At 42.3% G+C, this 27,266-nt stretch overlaps 1 protein-coding gene across 11 annotated transcripts in view; it reads left to right on the top strand.

The window, feature by feature from the left end:
• The window catches only part of ATXN1 (ataxin 1), a 385,115-nt gene that overhangs the window by 8,294 nt on the left and 349,555 nt on the right, over nucleotides 1-27,266 (top strand). The window contains exon 3 of one of the 11 annotated variants that reach the window (XR_014022039.1): nucleotides 12,193-15,685. The exons of 9 other annotated variants lie outside the window; for them this stretch is intronic. The gene's annotated coding sequence lies outside the window, so the exon portion shown is untranslated. Of the gene's footprint in view, nucleotides 1-6,113; nucleotides 6,133-12,192; nucleotides 15,686-27,266 lie in introns of those variants that run through there. One more of the 11 variants, XM_081294756.1, reaches the window with a different exon arrangement.

The following is a 27,266-nucleotide window of genomic DNA, read 5'->3' on the forward strand; positions in this document are numbered from 1 at the left end:
AATTGAGAAATTGCTCTGATATATATATATATATATATATATATACACACACACACACACACACACACACACACACACACACATTTGGATTAAGGCTTCTGTTTGGTTTAAATTATTTGGTTCCTGAAGAAGTCTGTATCTGACTTTGTGACAATAGATTGCTGCCGTTTGGGACTTGAGCCTGACCATTTTAATTGTCACTTTTCCTGAAGACAATTAAAAATGTTATGCTATCAGATATCTTCAGTGTCAGTTTTCACATTTTAGGTTTTGGTTGTATTAGAATCCGGATGTAGGGGAAACCAGAACTGGTTGCTTGATCATTGGCAACTACTATTTTTTGCATCTTGAATTTCTTTGTGACTGTTTGGATTTTACAACTTCCTGATTTCCTCACATACAGTAAATTCTTTTGGCCTGGAGGTTCATGCAGCACAGAGTGTTGTTATGTGAGGGCTGATGACTCATGGTTCTCGTTAAGGAGAAAACTAGAGGGTATGGCCATGAATGAAATCCAGAGCTAGCTGGGACATGGGGTAACAGGAGATGGCCAACAGAGGTGTACGCAACCCAGAGAGATTGTGAAATAGAAAATAGGAGATCAATTTCTATTTGCCTTGGGAGCAGTCCTGTTGGAATCTGTGGAAATAGGCTAGATCAGAGGTTCCCAAGCCTGGATAGGCAGCAGAATCACCTAGGGAGAAGTTGGGGCTCCACCCTGGAACTCCTGAGTCAAAATGTTCCCTGCTGGTTCCCTGAACTCATTACTCTTCCAGGTGTTGATGCTGCATGGGTTTGGGAACGGTCTGTTTCCTTAGTTGGTGAGAAGCACTGTCTACTTTTACCAAACCTCACATTTGCCCAGAGGTGGGTATTTGCTTTTCGAGAATGTTCATTTTGAGAATGATTCACCCCATTTCTCCTTCTCTACTCTTAAAATCAGTTAAGTTACTTATGAATTCCATGGCCTCTCAGAGCCCAGAGCTCTGGAAGTAGCCCATCTGGGCTTAAAATTGGGAGGCCCTGCTCTGACCTCCACCAGTCCTGCATCATTCCCATACCTCAGTTTCCTTGTGAGTAAGATGCAGACAGCACACAGGGCTGCCAGGAGGATGGAGGAAATGATGGATGTACTGTGGGTGGAGTGGTGCTTGGCCAGTGGCTCGGGACTGTTAACATCAGCCTCCACTGTGAGCAGGTAACTTGTCTCTGGGCAGGGTGCTTATACTGGGCTTGTTTTTTCAGACCATACATGACCAGGAACAGGTAAATATACCTAGACCTTGGTCTTTGGACCAACCCTGTGGACATTTGCAACTCTGCAAAGCCAGTGTGCCTTCTGTTTTTTTTTTTTCTAAATTGTAAATTCTGGATTTCACCACTCCCTTACTGTGGTAGGATGTATATGCATGTTTTTGCTTTTTTTTAATTACGATTTTTTTTTTTTTTTGCTATAAGATGAACTGATGAATTGTGGGCATAAATGGTTATTTGTGGTCTGAGTGAAAACACAGCCCTGAGTGACATAAGCACTAAGCCTCAAAAAGGGGAGCTGGCAGAGTCCTCTGGGGGACAAGATGGAGGAGAGAGGGAGCTGTCACCGACATTGTATTCTTGTGAATTATGGAACTAGGTTTATTACATTTTATGGGCTGTGGATTAGAGAGGTGCTCTTTAAATGGAAAGAGAATAATGTAGAGTAACTGCAGGGATAAGCTTCTTAAGGGCTACAGGTGTCAGCTAATGGGAAGGGTGGGTGCCTTCCTGTTGATTTCCTGCTCAGTGGTGTCCCCATTTAGCAGTCAGATGCCAGGAGGAAAATCCTCACATTGCAGTTTTGGGGGAATCTGGCTCAGTTGCATATAGGGTGAATACATATGCAATGATTTTTTTAACCTGTGGTATTTATAAAGAGAGTCGTTGGTCATAAAAAAAGTATCTCAAGAATTTTATTGTGAAGAAACCAGCAAGAATTCCTACCTTTGGGTCACGTGCAGCTCTTGGAGAAGAGACTCACATGTTTCTAGTCTAATAAGCAAGTCCGTCTTATGAATACTCATATTGTATTGCTGACAAAATAGTGCAAAGTCACCTTGAATTTTTAGCAGCTGACATTTTCTGTGATTGCATGTAAAGGAAGCTTATACGCATTATCTAAACATTTGGCATAAATAATGGCCTCATTACAGTCCTCGTGACAGATGACTAAATGTGGGCAGGGGAACAGTATCATTCATGTTGTACTCAGTTATGTTCATTAAGTTTTTTTCTTTTTTTAAATGAAAGCCTGGATTACAATTATTTCTGGTTCTAGTCATTTTATAAATATGATATAGCTATAGCAAGTTATGACCTAACTAGTTCACAGTTACTATCTATGTAAAGAAATGATTCATTCATTTATTCATATTGTGTGTGTGTGTGTGTTTTAAATGACTTCACCGTGCTGTAGAAATGGAAATGAGTAAGAGCTGCCGGAAGGAGGTTATCATCTTCATGGCCAGGCAGGGGAAAGAGGGAATGTTCTGAAATAACGAACCCAAGGCAGAAGCGGGTGGGTTGCACTTTCTGGGGACGTCTAACAGGGGAGGAATTCAGAAGAGGGACCAGGGAGGGCTGCAGAGGAGGGTCACTGGAGCTGATCTCTGGGGGCTGGATTGCATTGGTGTGGGAGGCGATGGATGGAGCCCAAGGACAGCCAGCAAGTCACCAGCAAGTGCTCAGTATGTTACTGACCAGGCCACCCTGGAGGAAATACAGGTGCTGGCCTATATCTGAGTTTCTGGAGCCAGGCAGACAGTAGGGAGGGTGGGAATAAAATGGTTGCAGTCAATTTGGAGGAGTCATTGGAATAAAAGTGATCATGGAAATTGGGCTTTGAGTTCCTGTGTCTGGCAAAGAGCTGGACCCAGGTGGGAGAGGACTGCATTTCAGGGCTGACAGGCGGTGACCTAGGATGCGTGGAGGGAAGGGTGGCTGGGATGTTGGAGGGCACGGCCCACCTGAGCCTCCTCTTCAGGACCTGGGGTGAAGAGGGTGAGGCGGAGGAGCCCGGATGCTGTGTGGGTGCATCATGGGGATTCCCTCCCTCCCCCCAAAGCTTGGGCACCTTGGAAACCAAGAGCTGAACTGCCACTCAATGAAATCTCAGCAAGACCTTTATTCCTGTAAGACCTTCAAAAAATAGGAACTGGAAGTAATTTCAGCTGCGTCTAAGATGCGAGTGTGTGAAAATGCGCGCAGCTTTTGAAATTCAGCACATGCGGGAGTTTTCATTTAAATAAATGATTCTTCTATTTCCCCCTAAACAGTTTCATGAAGAAGATTTTCAGTGGTGCCCTGTACGTAGAGACAACAGTCCCAGGGTTTCCTTTGATCTTCTGCACCGTGGGTTCACTCATCTCCTGTGATGTGCGTAAATGACATTGTGCTGTAGACAGCTTGACTCTGTAGCAATTGTTCGTTTGTGGCAATTCGTTTACGGTACTTTGATAAATCCCATTAATATGGGTGTGTTTTGGACGTTAGAGGACTTACCAGAGGCTTTCTGCAGACTTTAAATATATATATATATATATATATATATATATATATATATATGTATATGTATAAAGAGGGGAGGGAGGTAGAGACACCAAACTTCTAGACATGGCTCTTTGAACAGTGTGGCTTTTTAATTTATACTTTGTAGAAGGTAAGGAAATACAGAATGGGTGAGACTTAGTTTTGGGGAGAAAGCTAGTCTAATAGGGGAGGGAAGGCTGGAAGGATCTGGTTCCATGGGTGCTAGGGAGCAGTCTGTGTTCCTGTAGTTAGGGCCAACTTGAGGGTTAGCTAAGATTTTTTTTTTTTTTTTTTGGCCTCAGTTATTAAGGTGGGTTTCTGTACCATCTGCTGATGCTTAGAGTCAAGGCAGTGATTTACCTTTCTTCAGAGAGGAGGATTAGAAGAAAGAGAATGCAGAGATGATCAGTTGTTCACGATTATTACTCTGAATAGTCACCCACGGAATCATCACTGTAGCCCTTTCTTATGGGCACTCTGGTAATCCTCATTTCACAGATGAGAAAACTAGCACAGAGAGGGTGAGTAACTTGCCCATGTTGGCCCAGGAGTGAAGTGATTATGGTCATGCTCGGATCCCAGTTTCCCTCTTGATTTTGGGTATAGATTATCTCCCAAGCTCTGAGCCTGTCTATAAGAAGCTTACAGGCAGATACACAAGGCAGGGCCTGCCAGGAGTAAGATTTAGAGAAGCGTAACCCAGGACTAGTGTGCTCTCCAGAGGTCAGGCTCGGGGAAGGGTTCCTGGGCCAGGAGCTTCCCACTTCTAGGCCTGCCTGCCTGTCCACCCAGAGTCACCCACAGGCTTTCGGATACAGGCTGTCATGTAGAGTCTCCTCCATTTCTTTCCCTCTTCCTCATTCCTCCCTGAGATTCCTATGCACTTTCAGTAATTATTAATTGGAGAAAACGATGACACAGGCAATATGCTTATCTGTTTCAGAGGATTGGCTTAAGTTGGCTCCAGATGTTGCTTGGCATCCAGAGTCCCAGGGAGACGATGAACTTTTGACTTTTAAAAGAGCTTCTCTGGGTCACCGCTCAGCGTGCAAGATTTGGCAGACAGGAACTCTTTCTCTCTCCAGTGTGCTGTGCTGGGTGGTGGTGTGGCCCTCACTGCAGGCTCAGAGAGGAAGACGCGCAGTGGAGGGAGCTCAGGCTGCAGTGGGGTGGCCCTGGGAAGCGCAGATCGTCCATCGCCCCGGCCTGCCTCTCCCAGTGCCTCATTTTCTCCCCTTCCCTGGACCAGTGAAGGGATCTTAGCCAGTTCATGTCCAGTCCAGAGGAAGAAAGGTCATGTTCCTCAGCTAGCACAGGGAACCCCAGATTGACTTTCTGATGTCAATTTCGCTGTTGTTGCTTTTCGGGTTTTTTCTGTTTTCTTTCTTTCTTTATTTATTTTTTTGTATTTACCTGCAGAGCCTCTCCCTTCACAGACACTGGGAATGGAAGAGGCCTTGAGATTCACTCCCGTGGGCTTGCCTGGCAGCTCCAGTCGACATCACAGCTGTAATCATATGTGATGAATTTTTATTTACCGATTAGTAGACTCTGACTCTGACATATGACTAGCCGGGAAGCTCCTCCCTACAACAGTTGTGTGTCATCTGCTTCAGAGAACTAATTGCTTGGCGATTCCCCCTTGGTAATTCCCTCTTTATTTTCTGATGAGTTACTTAACAGTGATGGGCTTGTTGAGCCGAGGATGGAGTTTACCGTGGGCTCCAGAAATACCATCGTCGGCCTGGGGGACGTGTTTCTGGAATTCTGTTGCACTTTCCCAAAGAAACACTGGGACCATTATGTGGCCTGTTAATATTTCACTCAGTACTGGGTTCAACACAGAGCAGTGTACAATTTTCCAAGGGGAATCAAAAGCAGGCCTCTTTCCAGACATGTACCCCCGTGCATTGGAAAATTATTAAAAAGGAATTTAATCTTTCTAGAATGTTTAATGCTCTTTTAAAAATATGCTTCGAAATGGAGTAGCTCTCGACTCTGCTGCCGAGAGAGTGCGGTTGAGAAGAAAGCAGTTGACTGACAATTTACAGCCCAGGTTACTTGGGCTGCCCACCCTGACCTTGCTGAGCCTCAGTTTCCAATCTGCAGAAAATACGGAGGTTGCAAGAAAGAATCTCTTGGGCTCCTTCTGCCTGTGACATTTTACAGTTCCTTGAATAGATTTTTATTGTGATTTTTCCTCTCCGCTCCCCCAAGACCTTGGCTTCTGTCAAACATCTTTTGCTCTTGTTTGACTTTGTGAGGTTTTGTAGTTAATTAGACTTTATACTTTAGCTCTTATTGTGTCATTATTTAGAGAGTAAGTCGTAAGTGGTGCCTAAAATCATTTATCAGCCCATCTCTATTAGTTTCCTACCTAAATACTTCCTCTGCCTCTTCTTGCTCTTCTCTCTGCCCTGCCCCAAACAACAGCTATTTTTGGAGGTGGAATGCGTCGTAACTGGAAAGAATCTTTCAGCTAATTGTGGAATTATTTTTTGCAAGAGCAGTGCAGAAGCTCAGCTCTTCCATGCAGTGGTATCAAGGGCCATACTCTGCTTTTAATTTGTAAGTAGAAATCCTTTCGATGTCATTTGGTTTTACCTGCAGGTGCAGGTTTTCGTCTCTGGGTAATACCCTTTCTCTTCTGCATCAACTTTTCCAATTAGTGTGTGCAGTGTTATCTGTTCTTTTTGGTTAATTTATAAGCAGCTTTACTGATGCCTCTTGATTCATTGTAATTATTAATAGTTTCTTCAGGCAGCTAGTGCAAACAGAAGAGGTGACATTTGAGAGTTCTTTTGACTTGTGTTGTTTGGTCGTCTTACTTTGTTTCGTAGGTAGAGAAGGGGCATAGCCGGTATTTAATGGTGAGGAAAAGTGAAGGGTTTGAAATCAGAGGGGACTGGGGCTTGAAATCCAGCTCTGGCTCCTTAGCTGTGTGGCCTTGGTCATGTTTCTGGAATCTGCGGTCCTCAGCTTTCTCGTCTGTTAAAGGAGGGTGATGACACCTGTCTTACAGGATGGTTGGAATGATGACCTGTGTGCTCAGTGTGGGTGTCGCAGAGGGTGGGACCTCTCTAACAATGAAAACAAGTGCACTTACAGGATGGAAGGAGAAGCCACAGCATTTGAGGGCTGGGAGGAAACCCAGCAAAAACAAAGGATGGAGCCCTGTTGGTAGCATGAGAGTAGCTGGTCATGGTGGCACGGTTTGGATCCCAAATACACCTTGAAGCCTTGGAAAGGATCAGGATATGACAGCCTCTGCAAAGTCCATCTACTTCACAGAAAAGGGTGTTTGCCACCCCAGGATTGATAGAACTACTAATGTCTAACATTGATTCCCCAAACTTTATAATGACCAAGGGAAGCCAACCAGAACCAAAGTTCCCTTTGAGTCTTCCAATCCGATCCAGAAGTCTTGCTCACTTTACTTGGTTGTCTTATAGTTCTTGACAATTTGAAACATATCTTTTTTTTTCTTTTATCTTTCAGTTTTGCTTTTTTCCCACTTCCCATAAACGTTTTCATTTGCCACCTAAACTAATATGTTTGACATTCAAACGATCTCTTCAAAGATTCTATCAAGTTGTTCTGTCTTCAGTTCCACATTGTTTTGGCATTTGATTTACTGCTTACTGTTCCAAGGCTGTGGGTGTGTTCACCCAGGTGTTATGTAGGGTGAGCTGACTGCAGAATGCTGTATTCCTGAGTTAGAGGAGTTTGCTCTGAATTGCTTTCTAAAAGGCCTCTACCAATTTACATTGTTACTAATGATATAGAAACTTGTCTTGCTTCAACCTGATTAATTGTAGGATTTATCTTTTTTTTTTGTGGCTAATTTAATACGCTCCTTGGTTTTGAGATTTGCATTCCTTTGATCCCTTTCAGAGATAGAACATTTGCATCTCTGTTTATTTACTAATTGTCCTCTTCACAATTAGCAAATGAGAGTCTTGATGTTTTCTAATCTATGTATATTGAACTCTTTATGTGTTCTAGATATTAATCTTTTTGTAAAGTTGTATTTGCTGCTGCTATTTTTGTGGTCTGTTTTTTTTTTTTTTTCTTTTTTAAGTTTCAATAAAACTTTTTGTTGGATGAAAGTTCAGGTTTTTAGGTGAGGGATCTCTCTTCTCTTGAGATTGTATGCTGGGCCACCCTGGAAGGAAGGAGTAGAAGGACCGTCTCCAGGTTCTTTACTAGGTGGCCTAGCAGGTTGGCTTTGCTGAGAGCAGATCTCCTGGGAATCCTTCTGTCCTCCGTCTTCTCCTCCTCCCATCTGCTCTTCACTCTTTGACCCTTACCCCCCTGAGCCAGCTCCCTGGCTGTCCATCTCCTCTGTCCAGCCCTGGGGTTCTCTGCCCTCCACTCCGAGTCCCTGTATCCCAGGGAGTCCTGCCCAGGGAACGGTGTTTGGCAGCCTCCTTTCCCCTGGGAGAAGTCTGTCATGTTGGGCGCGAATTTCAAAGCCTTGGTGTCAGCCTTCACTCACTCCAAGGACCCTGGGTGGGAGGCTTCACTTCTTCACACAGTCCCACTCCCCACAGGGGGGCCCTGCGGAGGGACAAGCTGCTTGGCTTTGGTTTCCTTCCATGTTGGGTCAAAGAGGGTGATGCAGGGTGATACAACCCCACTCCTCACCCTGGTGCACCTCATCCCTGGAGAGGGCTCTTGGGCAGGAGGTTGGGAGCCCTTTCCTGGGCATCAAGTTTGGGGGAAGCCTGGTTTCAAAGTCTTAACTTGGGCTCGTGGCTGAGCCAGGCAGGGTGGCTTGGCATGTGCCGTACCTGCCTCCTCCATGGTCTCTCTGTAGGTACCCTGTCCTGGTTCAACCCCATCCCCTCTCTGAAGCCAGAATGAACATTTCTGAATATCAGAAATACGTTTCCACCTGGGTCCTCCCTACTTCCTGCCCTGGTTTTTAATGGCCCAGTCCTTAACCTGGCTCCCTGTTTGGGGGGACTTTGCTATCACTCCAGCCCTGTCATGTGCATTGCCCTGTATCCACTCCACCTCCGTCATTATTTCCTCTGTGAAGTGCCATATTCTCTTGTGTCCCAGCTTTTAGATGTGCCGTGTCCCCTTCCTCTCCCTGCTTCTTAAGTCTCAGCTTAGAGTCCCCTCCTTGGGCTCCATTACTTGCAGCCAGTTCCAGACTCCCATGGTCCCCATTGTCCCCTTCCGTAACTTCTTTATGAAGCCTTTGCCCAGCTCAGTGATAGGAGGGTCTCTTCCCTGTTGCTGCTCTTCTCAGCATTTGGCTTACGGTCAGACTGCAATAAATACGGGCATTTCCCTTGCATGCAGAATTTCGGCTTACAGATTCGGTGGGAGCCCCTCTAATGATATTGCCTATGACTTACGCAGTTGTGGCCTGGGATCCCTGTGAGGTCTAGTGGACCACCATGGAGGAATGAGAAATGACATGCTTGTTGGAGTGGCTTCGTGTACCATGACCGTGTGTTATAAAAGTGATGGAAATGTTGAAAAAGCTGTGCTCAGGTAAAGAGAGGCCCAGGGATGAATTTTGTTGGACAAAAGCTGTCTGCAATGGAATGCTGGATTTTATCATGCTACACACATGACCACAGAGACACTGCTATTGCTGAAGTTCAATGCAGGGAAAAAAATGGCTTTGTTTTTGATCATCTAAAACTATCTTCATATTGAAAAAAATCCTGTTGAATTTCAGTTGTGTGATGATTCTTAGAAGCCCAGCTTACCATGTTGGATGAATGAATGAATTTGAGGTTTTCATTTCTAAAATCTGTTCTCTGACCTTGAGCGGTCTCCTGAAGTTCTCCTGAGACCCTACCCTTCCACTCAGGAGAAAATTCCTGGGGAGATAACTATACCATAAGGTCATTTTGTTTGGAAGAAAGGAAGGGTTCTGAACCAGGCTGCTGAGGTATGGGTGAAGTACCACGTGGGAAAGGGAACCCTAGGAAAGGGGTAGGGGACCCAAACCTCTGCTCTGCATGACACTGCCCATAAGGAATGGGACTGACCAGCCACCTCTCTGTCTGCTGTGGGTTTGTGTGGGAGTTGTCCCATTGGAGGACACCTTGGGCAGGTAAGGGGTGTCCAGTTGTGGTGGCTGGTGTGAGGGACCATATGTTGGACCCTGTTGGAGGTTCAGCAGGTGTGGAAACAGCAGTGGGACATGAAGAAACCGAGGCCCTGTTCCCTCCTTGGCTGCAGCATCCTGGGGGAAGTGCTCGACAGTCCTTTCCATCTCCTTGTGCTCTGGAAGGTTCCAAGTGGCAGGAAGAAAGGAGGTGGCGTGAATTTTGTTTGGCTTTCTCTTCCCCTTTCCCAGGCTCCATCTCTGCCTCACCCCTGTAGCCTCCTGGGTCCCCACAACCCCACCCTGGGACTCCTGGGGAGACACCCTTTACCTGGGACATGGGGTGGGACATGGGAACAAGCCTTTTCCCTTGGATGCTGCCTCCTGGTGCCTGGTCTGATACTCTCCAGAAGATAGCAGTTTAGTTTGGCTTCTTTTTTCTGTTTCTGAATCGTCATAGGTATATGAAACAAGTTTATCGATGACCGTATTGACACTGGCAAAGAGGTTCTGTTTGTTTATTTTAAATCCTCCTTCCCTAAAACCTGGCTTTCCATGGCATCTGAAGGACATATGGTGATAGCCTCTAAGCCCAAATTTTGGTGTTTTATTTTGTCTTCCCTGTTCTATTTAAGTCTCTCTAACCCTTTGTACCTTTCTCTACTCTTCAGAAAGAACAAGTTGTATTTTTTTCCCATCTCAGCATCATCCACGAACAGTACTATTTTAACAGTCTGAATAAACAGATTTAAAAGGAGGAAGATATGGGTTTTTTTTCCCTCCCAGAAACTGTAGATCTATTTCAATCATCCTCTAGATTAGCATAGGCACACATGAGCAATCAGCAACACTGAAAGGAAGTGACCTTGAATGGGGTCTTACCAGTAGTTTCAGGGCCCTCCCCAGACAAGACTCTGGAATTCACACTTCACATGTCTTTGAACCCTGGAGAGAGGGCCATTAATCTATGGAAATGAACAAACACTGGCTGTTTGCTATCCTGCTGGGCAGAGAACATTTGGTGACCTGACTAATCTCAAAGTTTCTTTCTCTAAGTGGTGCACTGAAGTCAACTCTTGGCCCTGAAGTCTCAGGAAATGATTTTGTTAAAAAAAAAAAAAAAGAAAAGAAAAAAAATTTTTTTTAACTTTCCCATTTTAAATGTCCAGGGTCTTCAAAGACTCCACTGGGATGAAAGTCCCCTGTTTCCTGTTTCTCTTAGAGGACTAGTCAAAACTACCCTTGTCTCGTGATTGCGTTTTGCAGCCTGAGCCTCTGATTTAGTAACTACAGCCTTAAACACCACAGTCATCTAGACCATGTGCAGCGACTAGTGTGTCATGGGCCCGCCTCGACTGATAATAGCACCTCTCAGAATTCAAGTGCCTGCCAAATCGTTTCAGTGGATAGTCATAGAGACTCTGTGCGTAGGGCGTAGCCTCCTCATTTTCTAAGAGAAAATAGAACCTAGGAGTTCTGAGACTGAGTTACTGGGTCCCAGTGGCTAGATCATCAGTACTGTCACCCTGGCTTTCTGACTCGTCATTTATCTCTTTCCCATCTCCTGGACAGTCCACATACTCCAGGAATGTCTCCAGTGGTATCTCTGGGTTCATAAAGAGAAAACAAACAAAAACCTTGTCTTTGTGTTTTTAAACTGGCTCAACAGGGCAATTTTCATCTTGGCCTGGAATGATGAAGAAATACAGGGGTCCAGCCTCTTGGTGTAAGCCATTCATGGTTACCCTGGACACATTTCATTATAAGTTTGGATGTTAGATGGGTTTGGAGTGCTTACAACTAAATGTGAAGGGTGGGTGGAGAGTGAGTCTCCTTTCGCAGCAGCCACTGTACCTTTAAGGTTGCACTTCTTAGAGCTTTATTTCCTTTAATGCACCCATGTCAGCAAGGTCAGAAATGTCAGGAAACTAAATTGATCTTGTATATGGAATCTTGAAATCAGATGCCATCTTCTCGGAGAAGTCCTTGCCAATTGAGGGTGGGAAGATAGTCAGGTCAGTTCCCTATCTGTCTCATCCTCCTTGCTTTCCTGCTGGATGCTAGGGAAGTGGTGGGTAGAGGAAGCTGGGAGCCAGCCTTCCAACCACTGGGCAGCAGGGGATAGCGCAGAGCATTCACATCTGCAGAGAACATGAATGGCTGCCCTGATAGTTAAGTATCTACTGCTCTTCCACATTGAGTGGTTCATTTTGGGAAAACACTGTTCAGCCCTTGATACCAGAGTCTAGAACTGTTGAGAAGCATCTTCCTTCTTTGCAGAAGTAATCAGCTGCCTGGTGACCATGCTGTTAGTTGCAGAAATAGTTGGCCTCTGATTCACTTTTGGTGTTGACCGAAGAAGCCAGGCTTACCTGATATCCTCATGAGCAATGTTGCAAAGGAGACCAAGGCGATCTCTCTGTCTCCCTCTCTCTCTCTCTCTTAGGCATCCCCTCTCCATCTCTTTTCAGCTTGCTCCCAGCCATCAAGGACAGTCAGCCCAGCGGGGAGTTTTGTTTGGCAATGGAGTAGCTAAGGATGTTTCTCTCTAACAGGTCCCAGACCGAAAGTGCTGGTGGACATCTCTTCTTGCCCCAAGATCTTCGTTGGAAGCCCTTCGGATTTGGTGTCTTTGCTGTTCCAAGTCTTAATGAACTTTCCAGGAGGCAAACTGTATCACCATTTATTCTGGGCTACCCTAGTGGATGACACCCAGCTTCCGAGACCTCCTTTTGGACCTCGTCCCTGAGAGCTAGTGTTTTAGCTGTCTCCTGGTCAGAAGCCTGTTTTGGACCGGTTCTGAGCTGGTGCAGGCTTAGTCACTAATGGCCAGGAAGCTGCTGTTAAATGTGCTGCTTGATCAGCTTACAGCCACCCTGCGCTTGTCACGGGCAGAGCATGCTTCCTTCTTGAGCTCTTGGGGAGTCTCTGCACCAGTCCACTAGAAACAAGGCATCCATCCATTCTTTCCATCTTGGCGGTTACCCAGGGCCATATCCTGAGGTGACCTGCAGTAGAGGGAGTGGAAGATAAATTCACCTTGCACAGGCTTGTTCCTGCTAGTTCTAGCCTGTCTCTCCCCACAGATCAAGCTTTTAAATATGCCAGTGATTGGTTTTGTGTAGGAATGTGTGGATTGTTGGATTGGAAGCATTCTCTCCCCGGATTTCTCGTGTTTACATAAGCAGACATTTTTTTTAAAAAATGTTCTATTGCTGATTTAAATAGCAGGGCTTATTTTAAAAAGTTATGGGTGCTTAAAGGTGGTACAGAATAAAAAATGCAAAGTTTTGTTTTTCTTCATTGCAAGTTGTAAGACAACCAAAAGGTGTATATATTCATGTTTTGTCAGGAAAGGGTCAAAACAGAAAATTTGCAACAGAGACAAACTAGAATAGAACAAGTAGAAACAGAAGCTGACAAATCTATGCCCCTTGTTGGGAGTTCAGCCGTGGAATGTTATGTAGGACCAAAAGGAATGGAGGAGATATTTCAGTAACATTTTGTTCTCTGTCAAAAACCTTCTGAAATATAAATCTGCTGTGTATTGGAGAAAGGAGGCAGCAATTGATTCAAGTTGAATGGCTTTCATTTAACTAGAGGAGTCCACAGAAAGCAACCCTTGTTCTGACAACCATATTTTTGAATTTTGGGACTTAAAGAAAATTGAATTCCTGTTTACATATCTTCTAGGATTGTTTTATTGACAAAGACACAGGTCAGATCCTATTACGATGGCAAGTGTTACAGCAAATAGAAACATTTCTAAATGAAATATAAACATTTCTAAGCCATGGCCAGAGCCTGCAGTAATACCAGGTGGGGAATATGAAGCCATTTGCAGCTATAAATACTGGGAGTTGTAGATGTGCTTTTTAAAAAACGAGTTCTTTAAAAAAATATTCTAGTCTTTTGCCAACACACACCCATACACATAATTCACCTATTTGCATAATAGAAGAGGAAAAAATTATATATCCATATATATCCATATATATGATATATATTCAACTTTATTTTGGTCTCTCTGGAACAGATTATCTTTTTTCTTCATCTCACAAGGGCTTCTAGAATTGCTTCCAATTACTGAAATTTCTTAATTATCCACAAATATGAATGTCCTTCTAAGGGTCTTGCCATGTCAACCAACTCAGCCAAGAGTCAGTGGCCAGCGTTCATGGCTTAAGGAGCTGAACTTCAGAATTAAGGCCCCCTGCAAGGGGTATTGTGATTCGGTTCTCCATTCTGAACCTCTGGAAGAAAAAGTAGGGTTTTTTTGTTTTGTTTTGTTTTTTGTGCGTGTTTTAAATCTCCCAAATCATCCTGGCACTGATCCTGGACTCATAGCAAGTGTCATTTTTAGCATTGACTGTTACTCCTGAAATTTTGACTCTCGGTGGCCTGTGGTTCTGTAGACTCTGAATTTCCCCAAATGCCATTAAGGACTTAAATGCAGAATATCTTAACATTCTACGGTTGCCAATCAAGAGAAAGCTTCTCTGGGAATAAAGGTCTGCTAGGTTGTATCCCCGTTCTGTCTTCAAGCTTCAGCCCGGTGTGCCTGTGTTTCATTTCCTTTCTTGTTTATAATAATTCACAACTTGAGTTTATTGTTTTCTTACTTGGAAACTACTTTAAAAAAAGGATTCCCAGCTCATAAAAATGTAGGAAGGTTCCATTCTGTTCATTCTTCTTACCTCTCATGGCTGGGCCATCGTTTCTCTCTCTGTCCTCCTTCTGGGATTTCATCTTGCTCAGCAATTCCAGCGTGTGACTCTGAAGCTATGGTTTGAGTTTCCTGACCAACTTCTCCTTGCATCCCAGTCCATTTCCTGTGCTGAAGCTGCTGGCATCCATTCACCGCTCCTGCTCAAAACTGAAACTCCTGGTGCTGGGACCAGTCTTGACCACACTATTGATTTCTTCCTCCATCTCTCGTTCCATTGTTATTTCCCGAGGAGGAAAATCTAGTTGTCATGAAGAACTTCATTTCGACCTCGCAGTAATTACTAAACCTCTGTGGGGTTTTTCTGTTCTCCTGCTCCACTGTACAACTTCCAACTGTAACAGCGACCAATGGGTCTTTGACAAATGAGTTGTCCCTACACATGCTTTATAATATTACACTAGCTGTTTAAAAATAATTAAGCTTCTCTCTGTGTTCTTCGCTCTGGGTCAGGAACCTTGCTTGCTTAGCCCTCCAACACAGAAGTTAATCACAAACGGGTCCTCTGAACCAAATAATTAAAAATAGAGGGAATTTTCTGAACCCGGCGGTTGGCAGAGAAGTCCGTACATCCATCTGTGCCTGGTTAGGAAAATATCTCATGATGTTTAAATAGCATCAGGCTTGCTCTCTTGTGTGAGGGGGTCTGTGTGTCTGCGTGTAATTCATTGCTCTGAAGATTTGACTGTTAGCTACTCTTATTTTTAAACAGTCTCTGGCCAGGAAACAGGAAGGCATCTCCAGGTGTTTTGTGTATTCTTTATTTGCCAGTTTCTGTAAGGAGCAATGATTTTGCTCTTGCTGTTGTCATGAGCTGGAAGTTTTCCTCTTGGCCTGTGTTTCATTAGAAAAATGTGATGTTGAAGTCTTTCTGTCTTTTGATTCTCCACTTACAACTTACCTTTGCTAATGGCTTTCAGGAGCTGTTCTTAATAGACACGGAATACTGACGAATCTTTCCAACTTGGAATGTGGCAGGTTCGGAGTTTCTGCTCCCTGGAGAGGGGATTTATGCCTAGAATATACATCAGATTCAGATTGTGAGTGACTGGTTGGAGAGGAATCCTATTCTTCAACTTGGACTTTTTTTTTCTTAGCAGTGATCAGTGTCTCATAAAATCTATTCACTTTGGCCAGTTTTACAGTTGGGATATGACTTTAAAATATGTTTTTGTTTTATAAGATTCAAATTGTTATGTGATAGAAAGATTATGCCTTCTGGTATTTTCTCTGTTGCAGTGATCTCTTCTTATCCTTAGAAAATGCTTATTTTAGGTTGGTTTCTCTCTCCCAGGAGAACTGTTCTATTAAATAATAACTAATGCCCAATAAATACACTGAAGGGAGATTAGGAATTATTAATGGGGGTGGGTGGGGGGAGGCAGGGAAGGAAAAAGAAATGTCTTCCTTTGATTCTTCTGGCTCTGAAAGGTATCTGTTTCTCCGGGTTGTCAGTTTCTTTATGTTTCCTGAGATTTAGAGGGTAGGCCTATTCTTAACGCTCTAATAATAGAATTAAGCACTGAAATCAAGAGCTGTGGATTGACCATGCTCACATTCATGGAAATTAAGGAAGGAGGAATGACTTCAATCAATTTCATTGTTAATGTCTCAGTGAATTCCTGAGTGTAGCTATTGCCATTAGCTTGGTTAGCTAGGCAGTTTGTCATTCATGAAATTTAAAATCAGGAGGGCCCCAAACATCTCTCGGTCCAACTTCCTCCTCTTACATGCAGCCCTATTCATTTCTTGTAAGCCTGCCATGTGGGAGGAGGCTAGTGTGCTAGAGGGAACCAGAGAGTTGAATAACTTGTGGCTCATGGCTTCAAACAAACTCATCTGCGACTTCCTTTCCTGTGTTATTTGAAGGACACATTTTAACAAGAGATAACTGCTCATTGTTACTCTCTGTCAGTGGATGATGTTAGGAGTTAATGTATATTCTGTGAGCTCTGGATCACATAAGAGTAGATGATACATGTTTTTGTTTAGGTTACTGCTGGATCATGCTTGCCATCCATCCCAAGACAGAATTCTGCTCTTAGACAAATTCTGTCTTTTCCAAGACAAGCTGACATTATCTGTATCAACGTGATTCCCCAGAAAGGGCACTTGAGGGCTCAAGTTCTTCACATTTTCCCTTGGAACTGTTAGATTTCCCATGCAACATAGTTCCCATGGAACTCTTCTATCCATTCGAGCATCTTCTAGACATTGACTTCTGATGTTTCCCTTAAAAAAATGCAGAATTTAACGGTTGGGTTGATGCTTTTGTGAATAGATCATTGCCAACAAATATTTACTTACCCGATTTGTGGTTGAAAACACAAGGTATACAGCATGCATGCTTAAGAAAGGTCATAGTGCCTAGAACTGTACTTTTAGTAATGATAGTGGCTGGCTTGCTGAGGATTTAAGATGTGTGGGTCATTGTACTAATCACTTAATCCTCACAGTAAGCCGAGATCGCTGGTCATTATCTCCACTTCACAGATAAGGTAACTGGGTTAGCAGTTTGCCCAAGGTCACGGAGCCAGGAAGGGCTGGGCCTGTGACTCAACTCTTGACATTTTAACCTCAGCCCCCAGGCTCTTTATGAACTGACCGCCTGGTGTCATTGTAAGACTTACCCTATTGTTTTCAAAAACTGTTTTTACTAAATATTGAGTTAAAAAAAATTGAGTATGTACAAAAGCAGACTCACAAGATAAATGTGAGTTATGGAGAATAAAGATTCAGTGAACATTTCCTTAATTCTCCACCCAGAGTTTTGAATGACCACAAACTGAATGTCCCTGTGTAGCCCTCCCTTGATCTGTCAGTCTTCTTTTCACCTTAGAACCCCAGGGCCACAGGAGGAGGCTGAGGCGGAAGATCACAGGTTCTAGGCCAGCCTGGGCAGCTTATCGACCTTGTCTCAAAATAAAATCAAATAAAAGTGCTGGGCATGTAGCTTAATGGTAAAGCACCCCTGGGTTCAATTCCCAATACCACGTACATGGGCGTACGTGCGCATAACCACTAGAAAAATTATATTTAAGAACATCTTTCAGGCTGGGGATGTTGCTCAAGCAGTAGCGCGCTCGCCTGGCATGCGTGCGGCCTGGGTTCGATCCTCAGCACCACATACCAACAAAGATGTTGTGTCCGCCGAAAACTAAAAAATAAATATAAAAAAATTCTCTCTCTCTCTTAAAAAAAAAAGAACCTCTTTAACAAAAGTGCATGCTAATCAGATCAATATATACATTCCCTTTCTTTTTCTCCTCTCTTCTCCTATTTTGTCATCTTTCAGACCTCTTCCCTGTTTTTTTTTTTTTTTTTTTTTTTTTTTTTGTCACCAAGGGTTTGGGGTGGGGGGAGGTGGAGGAGATCTTTTAAAAGATGCTGGGTGTGGTGGCACAGGCCTGTAATCCCAGCAGTTTGGGAAGCTGAGTCAGGAGGATTGCAAGTTCAAAGCCAGCCTCAGCAACTTAGCAAGGCCCTAAACAACTTAGTGAGACCCTGTCTCTAAATACAAAATAATAAAAAGGGCTGGGGATGTGGCTTGGTGGTTAAGGTGCTGTGAGGCTGCTGGTGCAGGGAGTTCTTGGTGAGGCCACAGGGATTTTGCCTCACTCAAGGGGACAGACACATCCTATTTCAAATAAAATGTGATTTTCTATTATGGTGCTGATAGACCTCTCACAAGCTTGGCAGGTCATGATCCACCAGAATTAGTTCTATAGACACGATTTTAAGTAGTGTGACTTAAGGACACAGTGTATTCTTATAAGCAATGCGACAGCATTGGGTAACACAATCGAACGCCACTGAATGGAACCTATTAAGATGATATAACCTTGTTGTCCTTAATATTTTAATGCAGTCTTTCAGCAAGTAGTAATACCTGGTGGAGTGTGTGAAAATCAAAAAGCATTCTGGCCTGGCAGGAATAATAGCATTCTTTCATCGGTTGGAAAATATATTCAAATAATTCACTGCTTTTTAAATTTTCTAATAAGAGTTTTTTTTTTGTTTGTTTGTTTTGTTTTGGTTGCAAATTGTACTGTTGTATGAAAGTCTTTCCAAGGACCACATTAGTGTGTAGTAGGAGGAGGCAATTTAATAGTCTAAGCTATTTGGAAGTTAGGTCTATTTTATATTACTTCCACATAATTATGAAAATATACATGGATTTTAAAAGATGGAGGAGAACTGGATCTATTTAAACATAAAAGCACTTAAAGTCTTATGTGTATGAATGTATGTGGAGTCATTTAAACATCCACATTCACATGTATGTGCCTTGGTTGCTAGTATTTTTCTAGTGCTGTGTGCATTCCTATGTGCAAATATAGCCCGTGCCCTTCCTAGAGCCGGTGTTGGGGGACCCTTTGGTGAGCTGGCTCTGTGATCTGGAGTTTATCAAATGCAGTGATGTTTTTGTGATTTGGGCCTGTAATAGTAAGTAGTATCACAGAGAGGTTGAAGTGTGAGTATATGTCTATTTTTATCTTCTGCCTCATGTCTTTCTGCTTAGAGAGGAATTGATGTTGAAGCAGTGTGCCTATTAAGCTTCCAGAAGGGAATAAAAAGAGCTGCATATGACACTTTGTTGCGGTTTGTCCGTTGTCTGAAAAACATGCCATAAAAATATGGAAACTAGGAAAACCTTGGCAAATGTAGCCCCAAGAGTGTTGCTGATTTAAAACCTGCATTTGAGAATTCTGAGTGCTGTTCTGTGACAGCTATTGCTATAGGAATTGGCGCCAGCTAAGAAAATTTACAGTTTAATACTTTAGAGCAAATAATTGCTTAGGATGCTTTAAATAGCACAGGAAATGTGTAGAGTGTTTACTTGACATTTGGTATATTGAACACTAATACCGAAACAGATTCTTTGACCACAGAGAATATGCCAGTGTAGGTGGGGTGGAGGGTAGATGGGAGACAGAGGCAGAGAAGAAAACAGCCAACAGGATTTCATGATATGGAGATACCAGAAAAATAAATGTCCCTTGGTTTAATCAGGTAGTCTTTGAGTGTGGGACAGAAAGAAAAGTACAGAGGACGCTGGGATTAGGTTTCTCCTGCTGTCTTTGCCAGGCCCTCAAAGCTCTGCAGCTCTTGGCTGTTCTGGGTGGTTTTTCAAGGTCCTCCTGAAAGCAAGAGGAATGACCTCTGTTTTTATAAGAAAGAAAGAAAAAAAAATCCCTCTTGTTATCTGTCTAATCTGCACATGCTTGTGAATTTTTTTTTTTTTAACAATTCTGGCGCCCTCATTTCTCAGCGGAGCTCAGCACTTCTGGTATTCTTTACCCCGATTGCGTCTTGAACTGGTCCTCTTTTCCCCTCCTCTGACACTGTTCATGTGGGTCTTAGAATGGGGTCTAGGGCAGTTCCGTGCAGCTGGGCCACGCAGAATGTTTCTTTTGGCACAAACTGCTTACTATGCATTGTGATTCAGTTGCATTTAATAGGAAAAAATAAGGTGTAGTGTGGGCTACTGAACCCCTTTCCATTCATAGGTGCCTGAGTCAGGCATCCAGTTGCCTTTGAGGGAACTTTAAATGCATATGTTAAAAACTAATTGGCACCTGTGCTACGTCCAGGAATGTGAAATTGTGCAATGTCAATAAAATTTGTTAAAAACGTCTTCCCTCTATCTTGTTCACATGAGCTGTTTTTAAATACCCCAGGGAAATTTTGAAAACAACAATCAAAAGTCAACACTTGGCCCTGCAGGTTGGCCCAGCATCCAGAACACTGAGAGGAGGCACGGCTGTGTTTATGGCTTTTCCAGTGACTTCAGATTTGACCTTGAATAAATCATGTTTAACTTCTCTATGCTTCAATTAGCTTTTGAAAGATATGTACGGTTGTGTACAGCCAGTGGGAAGGCAGTGACTGAAGTTCACAACAAAGGGAGAACTTGAAGGAAAGTTTTATTAGGAAGGAGCTGTGGCTGAGAATGCCTTTCTCATGTGCTCATGGGAGGAGCTGATGGTGACGGGTCCTGGCTCCCATGGCTCCTAAGGCAGGCGTGATCTCACTGCAGTTTGTAGAATTTAAATATATATAAGTATTCATATGTGCATAAATATTATATTATATTACGTTTATATAATATAAAAATTTATATTATGTTTATAGTATAAATGTTTATATTATATCTTTTCTATATATTCATTGATTTACTTTTTAACTTTAGACAATGTGTGTTCATACATTTTCTAGAAATTCTGTCTGTAAAGGGATTTTTATTTATAATTTCACAATTTAAATTATAATCAAGCACTAACAAATTACATTCCATATGCAGACACTGAATTTCATTTTGCAAAAGAAATTCTGAGTTACTCATTGAAAAAGTATCTTTTTAGCCTTGTTCAGTCTTTGAGATGATCCAAGGGGTTTTTCACTCATTGGGGAGAAAGGGAGGAAGTTCAACAATATTTATGCCATTGCTACCGTGTGCCAAATATATACCCTGTGTGATTTATGTTCAAAGCTCTTTTTTCCTTCTCTAATATGTCAGGGCTCAGTTGGGAGGGCCAGAATCCATAGGAGAAGATAAAATGTGCCCATTGATTCTGATAGTTGAAAGGAGGAACTTTTTGGTTAGTGGTAGTCAAACTCCACACCAACAGTGTGGGGCTGTGAGGTCTTGGTAAACCAGTTGCTAGTAGGTCCCCCCACTCTGAGACCTCCCTGAGGATTAGCTAGGTTGCAACATGGGGCTAAACCACTTCTCTCTGGTTAAGTCATTTCACTTATTGCCTCATTTCAATTGCATTGTTGTCAAAAGGACCTACATAGGTACTGCACATTGATTGCCGTGCTTAAAATTTGAGCAAAAGAATACAGGCTTTGAATGGTATTTGGATCTTGGCTCCAGAGTCCCAGCTGCAATAAATACAAAGCCAACAACTCCGAGTTTAGATTAGAAAACATTTCAAAGAAAGCCAGAGAAAGCTTATATATTTAACGCAATATCTATGACTCACTTTCTCTTTGCTTTCTCAATCTAGCCATTATTCATTCACTACTAGCCCCATAGGAGGCTCCTTTGGAAGTTTCCATTTGGCTGCTTTGCAAGACACATAAATATATACCTTGGGAGAATAGGGCACTCGAGAGAAAAGACAGAGGTCACAATTTTGAATCCTGGTCCTGCTGATAACAAACTATGTGACCAGATACTTTGTACAGAAAGGAGGATGTTTTTAAAATCCATTCTTAGCTGCCAGAGAGGCTGTTATCACACTGTGGCCGGGTTTGTCCCAGGATTTCTCAGCAATCCCTGGTATTGGGATCACCCGGTTCTCAAAGAACCCTCCTTGTGAGTCAGCTCTTTTGGAAGCTGCCCTGGGGTTGGGACAGCACCTTAAGAATCCTCAGCAGTTATATGATGAGAAAAGACCTCTGTATTCCACAAATATGTAAAATAACCATGTCAATTAAAAATTTTAAAAAACAAAATTTAAAAAGGATCCTTAACAGCCTTTAGGATTACATAGTCAAAAGAACTGAAAATTGTCAAAACGGGGTAGTGGGAAAGAGGGTGCCATGCTGTTCTGAAGGTGCTGCTGGTGTCTGGGGTTTGCACTGTGTCTGCCCTGGCAGAGTGTACCAGGGCTGTGGTTCAAGGCCCAGCCCCACCACCTGCTGCTTGGCCAAGTCCCCTTGTACCAGGGCTGTGGTTCAAGACCCAGCCCCACCACTTGTGCATGCCAGTGCCTTCCTCCCGGAGGAGATGGTAACCAACATAAGGACTAAATAGGTCAACCTCTATAAGACTCTTAGAAGGGTGCAGGCACACAGTAAGTGCTTTTGACACTCTACCTACTATTATTGTGGTATTAATCTCCATTGGCATTTTCCAATGTATTTGTGAAGTATTTAGGGCAAGATTCCAGGCATATGGGTGCTGGCAGTTGTGGGTGGGTAAGAAGGGAGATCTAGGATTGGGGAAGTTATCTCTGTTTGTGGGACTGGGGTGTGGTTCAATAGGAGAGTGTGTGCTTAACATGTACAATGCCCCGGGATTGATGCCTTGCATGCATTATATTATGTATAACATATTGATATAGAATTATCTAATATATAACTATATAAGCTCTCCTAGTCTATCCATTAAGTAATTTATTGATCATTTTCAAAATGTTCTGTAAGTAATTAAGAGATTTAAAACTCAATTTATTAAAATGTGATTTATAATCGCTTCTTATATTAGATTTCTTGTTTGAACCCTGTTTACTGTGTGTGTGTTTGTGTTTGTGTGTGTGTGTGTGTGTGTGTGTGTAAAATATTAAGAAAATTGAAAGAGATAGTGGATGGTATTTTGAGCATGAAATGCCAATTTGGAATTATTTTGTGTTTTATTCCTTTCCCCTAATAACTATATATAAATCCCCCAATAATTGCTCTTTTATCACATTTAATGCATCTCATTGTATTGTATTTACTTATAGTTGAAAAATTTTTTTAAATTACGAAAGGTTTTGAATTTACTGATTTACTTAATTACCTTAATTTCTTGGGGGACAGAAAATAGATCTGGCCGCTTATTTAGGTTTACACCATTTTTGAACATACTAAACCCTCAGAGCCGAGAATTCATTGAGAAGGATTTTTTTTTGGTAATAGTCACTTTTTTTTTCAGTTATTACTTTCTAAAAAAAAAATTGCTTTTATAATACTTGTCTAGTTCAAGGAGGGAGCATGTTCGGTGTCTAATTTCGCTATATGTGGCTTGAACTCATGGGAGACCCACCTGCGGTAGGACCTGTTAAGAAGTTATTCTGTGTCATCCATAATCAGGTTCAGGAGGTCTCACTAATTTGCATTTAAAGATGATAATTGGCTTCATCCTCAAGGAGGGCTTGGACCTACGTGTTTTAGCTTACCAGTCCACTGAGGTTTGTATGAGAACCGCCTCACCTTAGAGGGCAGAGCTGGGAACCCCCTAACTATTTAACATTCCCAGATGAAGGAGCTCTTTCGCAGGGCTTCATTTTCATATGGTGATCGAATTCTGTTTTATGACTGGAAGGAAAATGTATGTGGGTTACTATAGGAAAGGGAACTTCAGCTGCTTCTGTTTAGCAAGTGTTTACCTATCATTCCTGTACATGCAGGTGCTTCTTGTGTCCTTGACTCTGAACCCGTTAAAAAGATCTGTACTTACTGAGAGGCTTCTTTTATAAACGGTTAGACTTACCTAAGGCCTCCCCCATTTTTAAATGATGCAAGAAATGTTGGAATAAATGTAGTCACCCTGTTTGAGGCTGATTCCCTTATCGGAGCATAAATACCATCTGAGGAGAGAATGGAGAAGTAGGTAGTGGCCAGATAAGCACATGGGTACCAGTGATGCTTGACCTTGCAGGTTCCAGAAAGGGAGAGTTACAAACTATTTCAAAGAAGATGATTTTCAAAATTTGGTTTCTGATGTGAAAACTGCATTGACTGTTTTTGTTTTTTTTCCTTTCCTCTGAACACATTCACGCTAACTTGAATGGGAGAATGTTCCTTAAGCCTCCATCTCTTCAGCACTGAGTCATTTCCATGTTGTTGAGGCATTTTCTAGCCTTTATTGCTGTGTGTAGTTCAAGCTTCTCCCTGGATGTTTTGACTCCTTAGGAAACTCGCAATAACAAATTAACAATCACACTCCCTGGAATGAAAACATGCAGGAGTGGGGTAGTAAATAGCAGCTTGGCAGCCTGAATAAACAGAAAACTCAGCTCTCATACTTAAAAAGGCTCTGGAGAAGTCCTGTGTCCAGCAAATCTAAGGGAGAGGTGCCCTTTAAAGAACAAAGAAATGAATGTTTGTGTCCCCCCACCCCAAGGTAATTTCCCAAGGGATCTTGTTGTCAAAGTGTTCAGCCACCTTCACATTCTTCAAAACCTGATTAACAGTTATTGGTAGTCAGCTAACCTGCCTGTCCTTACATGGACCACAATTTCATCCACAGGTTTGACATGAAAATAAGGTGTACTATTCCTTTGGAAGACTCATGTGGGTCTGGACTTCTCTGCTTCCTGTCTTTCTCTGGAGAAACTGAGGACAGGGACTGTGACCAGGCCATGGCATGGTTGTCCTGTCAGAATTTTCAGGTTGTATACAGTCGGCACCCTCTTCATGGGCTGCTTGCTCTGTTTGTGTATTTAGATCCTGGGGTGGATGGTGTAGTGCATCTCCCAGGGACAAACACTGGAATGAATTCCTTCCTTGCTGAACATGCTAGAAAAGAACCCGACCTCTGAAACCTTGGCTTTGGAATTCCCACTAATCAAAAAGACATCCAGAGTACTGTCTCTGAGATTTCATGAATTTTCTCTGGGTTCCTATTGAGGAATTGGGGCTGGGAGTTTCTTCCTCCTCCTCGCCTGTTTTAGTTTCTCATGGGGTTTGTCCATGTTTGACAGACTGCCCCACTGCAGGCGAAGGCCGTGTGCTCTGCCTAGGACAGAGGAGGACTCGCCTCACCTGGCTGGAAGACCTGATGGGGCAGAACTTCAGTCTGAGGCTTGTGAGTCAGACAGAGGCAAAGATTTAAGTGTTATTAACATGAGAAAGATCTTTTGAACATGAAGTCATCATGCTTGAGGTTCCTTTGAACTTTCCTCCCAGGCTCTTTTATGATTTGTACTAGAATCAACATGCTTTAAGCTTTCTGCTGCAACACAGTGGAGTAAAAATGGACCCGAACGTGAAATTGCAGGAGACCCAGAAACTTTCAGAATGCAGCAATGTTATACTGTGATAAATATTTAGTGAAGCTACTTGGCTCATGGGTTATATTTCTTTTCCATGGGCTATTTTTTAATGGCTTTGAGGTTTAGGAATTTTGAAAAGTCAAATTCTTTGTAATTTAAATTTCCTTCTAAGCAAGGAAGTACACTGTGTTATTAATTTTAAAAATATATATACTTAGAAGTTCAAATTGTGTAATTATCTTAATGCTCCAGAGCCTCTTCCGTGACTAAACATTGGAACTTACTCTGTTGAATGTAGGGAATTTGTCCAGAAAAGCTTAAAGAAATTTAGCCTACGCAGGAAGATTTGCTAGATTCATAAATAAAAGGTTTAACTAAAGGGGTGATGCATAGCACGATTTTATTTTATCTGTGGAAGATTGTACTTGAGTTTTATCTCTTTGTCCTCTTTTTAGGATTACATTCTAATTATAGCTTATTTTTTGTAGTTGATTTATAGTAAGTTCCATGCAAACTGATGATGGGTAATTGTATTTATTTCAATTGTACAAGGATAGGTTATTTTCAAGAGATCACAAAAATTATTTTTCAAATAAGATATAAATGTCCCCAGAAGTGGTATACCCAGCCTCTTAAAGATAACATAGTATGGCACTGTATCTTGGAAGGAACAACTTCCCCCACTGAAAAATAAAAGAATTCAAACTTTAGAATTTTTAGTTGAAATAATTTGTAAATCATGATAGTGGCTTTTAATCCTTAGCAGAATGCTCTCTTTTTTCTTTCTTTCATTTTTAATTCTCTCTTCTTTCTAAGAAGTCTGCATAAATGTTTATAAGAACATAGCCTTAAGTATTTTCAGTGTAGCATACCAACAGAAAAGACTGTTTTATGCAGGATAAGAAAGTTGTTAGGTAAAAATGCCTTTTACCTTTTGGGGGATAAAATTCCTATATAGTTTGTGTGTGTGTGTGTGTGTGTGTGTGTGTGTGTGTGTGTGAGAGAGAGAGAGACAGATGCATGTCTGCCTGCCTGCCTGTCTTAAAATAACATATTTTGGACCACAGTTGCTAACGCTGTGTGTTCAGGGTGAGAAGAGCAGCCGTTAATGTTTCACCTCTACCAAGTTAGATGCATAAACTTACTAAAGAACTGAGTAATAAAAACCTGAGTTTTTATCACAGGAAATATGAGTAGTGTTTGGTAAAGCTGATAGAGAGTCAGGTTTGGTTACTGTCATGACTCGGGTTTTATAGATTGACATATTTTCTTTCTGTGCTTTCAAATTCTTCCCATTATTTTAGAGTTTTTAAATTATTTACTATGGGTTCAGCACTCCCATACACATAGCCAACAAAAGCAATGGTTAGGTGGTTTCATGTACAGAATCCATTTTATTGAACAAAAAGAGAAAAATTCCCCCTTTGTAATTAGACTATTACCAGTAAGCCCTTTTCATTGGTTTTCATCTATTTAAATATATTTTTTCTTTGTAACTACATACACACCAAGCATACCAATGCATTTTGAATTTCAGACAACAGGACATTTTAGTAAAACTATAAACATTTCATTTTCTTGTACAATTTGGAATCATTCCCCTTTGCTGAAATTTGGGCTGTTCCTCAGAGTTGGGAGTCAGGCTAATAAACATACCTCCTATTGCTGGTGTTCAGCCACCCCCTGCGAGACAGGGTGGGAGGGGGAAGGCCCCGGGGTGCTGCCCAGTGGGTGAGGAAGCCCAGTGCCCCTCCTCTCCCTGTGGGCTGGGGGAGGAGCCTATGGGGAGTGGGCTCTTGGGCCAATGCTCTTAGAAGGTGGTTGGGAATTCCTTTTGGGTCACTGAACATTTCCAGAATGTCCCAAGGCTCCCTAGCATGATATTCTATGCATAGACATTTCTTCTGTGGAGAAGGTTGTTGACTAATGTCAGAACCTCAAAGAATTCTGTGTCTCTCAAGCAGTCTAAGAACCACTAACTTAGCATTCAGAGATGGGGACATCTGAGAAAACCCAATCAGAGATCATATTAATGAAAACTGAGTTACAGAAAATGAGCCATTAGCTCCCTCTCTTAATCAATTAAAATGACCACACTGTGGTCACATTATAAATGATGTTAAGTGGACATTGCAGACATACCTGGTCCATGTTTGAAACACAGTTCCTGCTGGGTGCAGTGGCACATACCTGT

This window comes from Spermophilus citellus (genome assembly GCF_964194105.1).
Source record: "Spermophilus citellus genome assembly, chromosome: 5".
Lineage (NCBI taxonomy): Eukaryota > Metazoa > Chordata > Mammalia > Rodentia > Sciuridae > Spermophilus > Spermophilus citellus.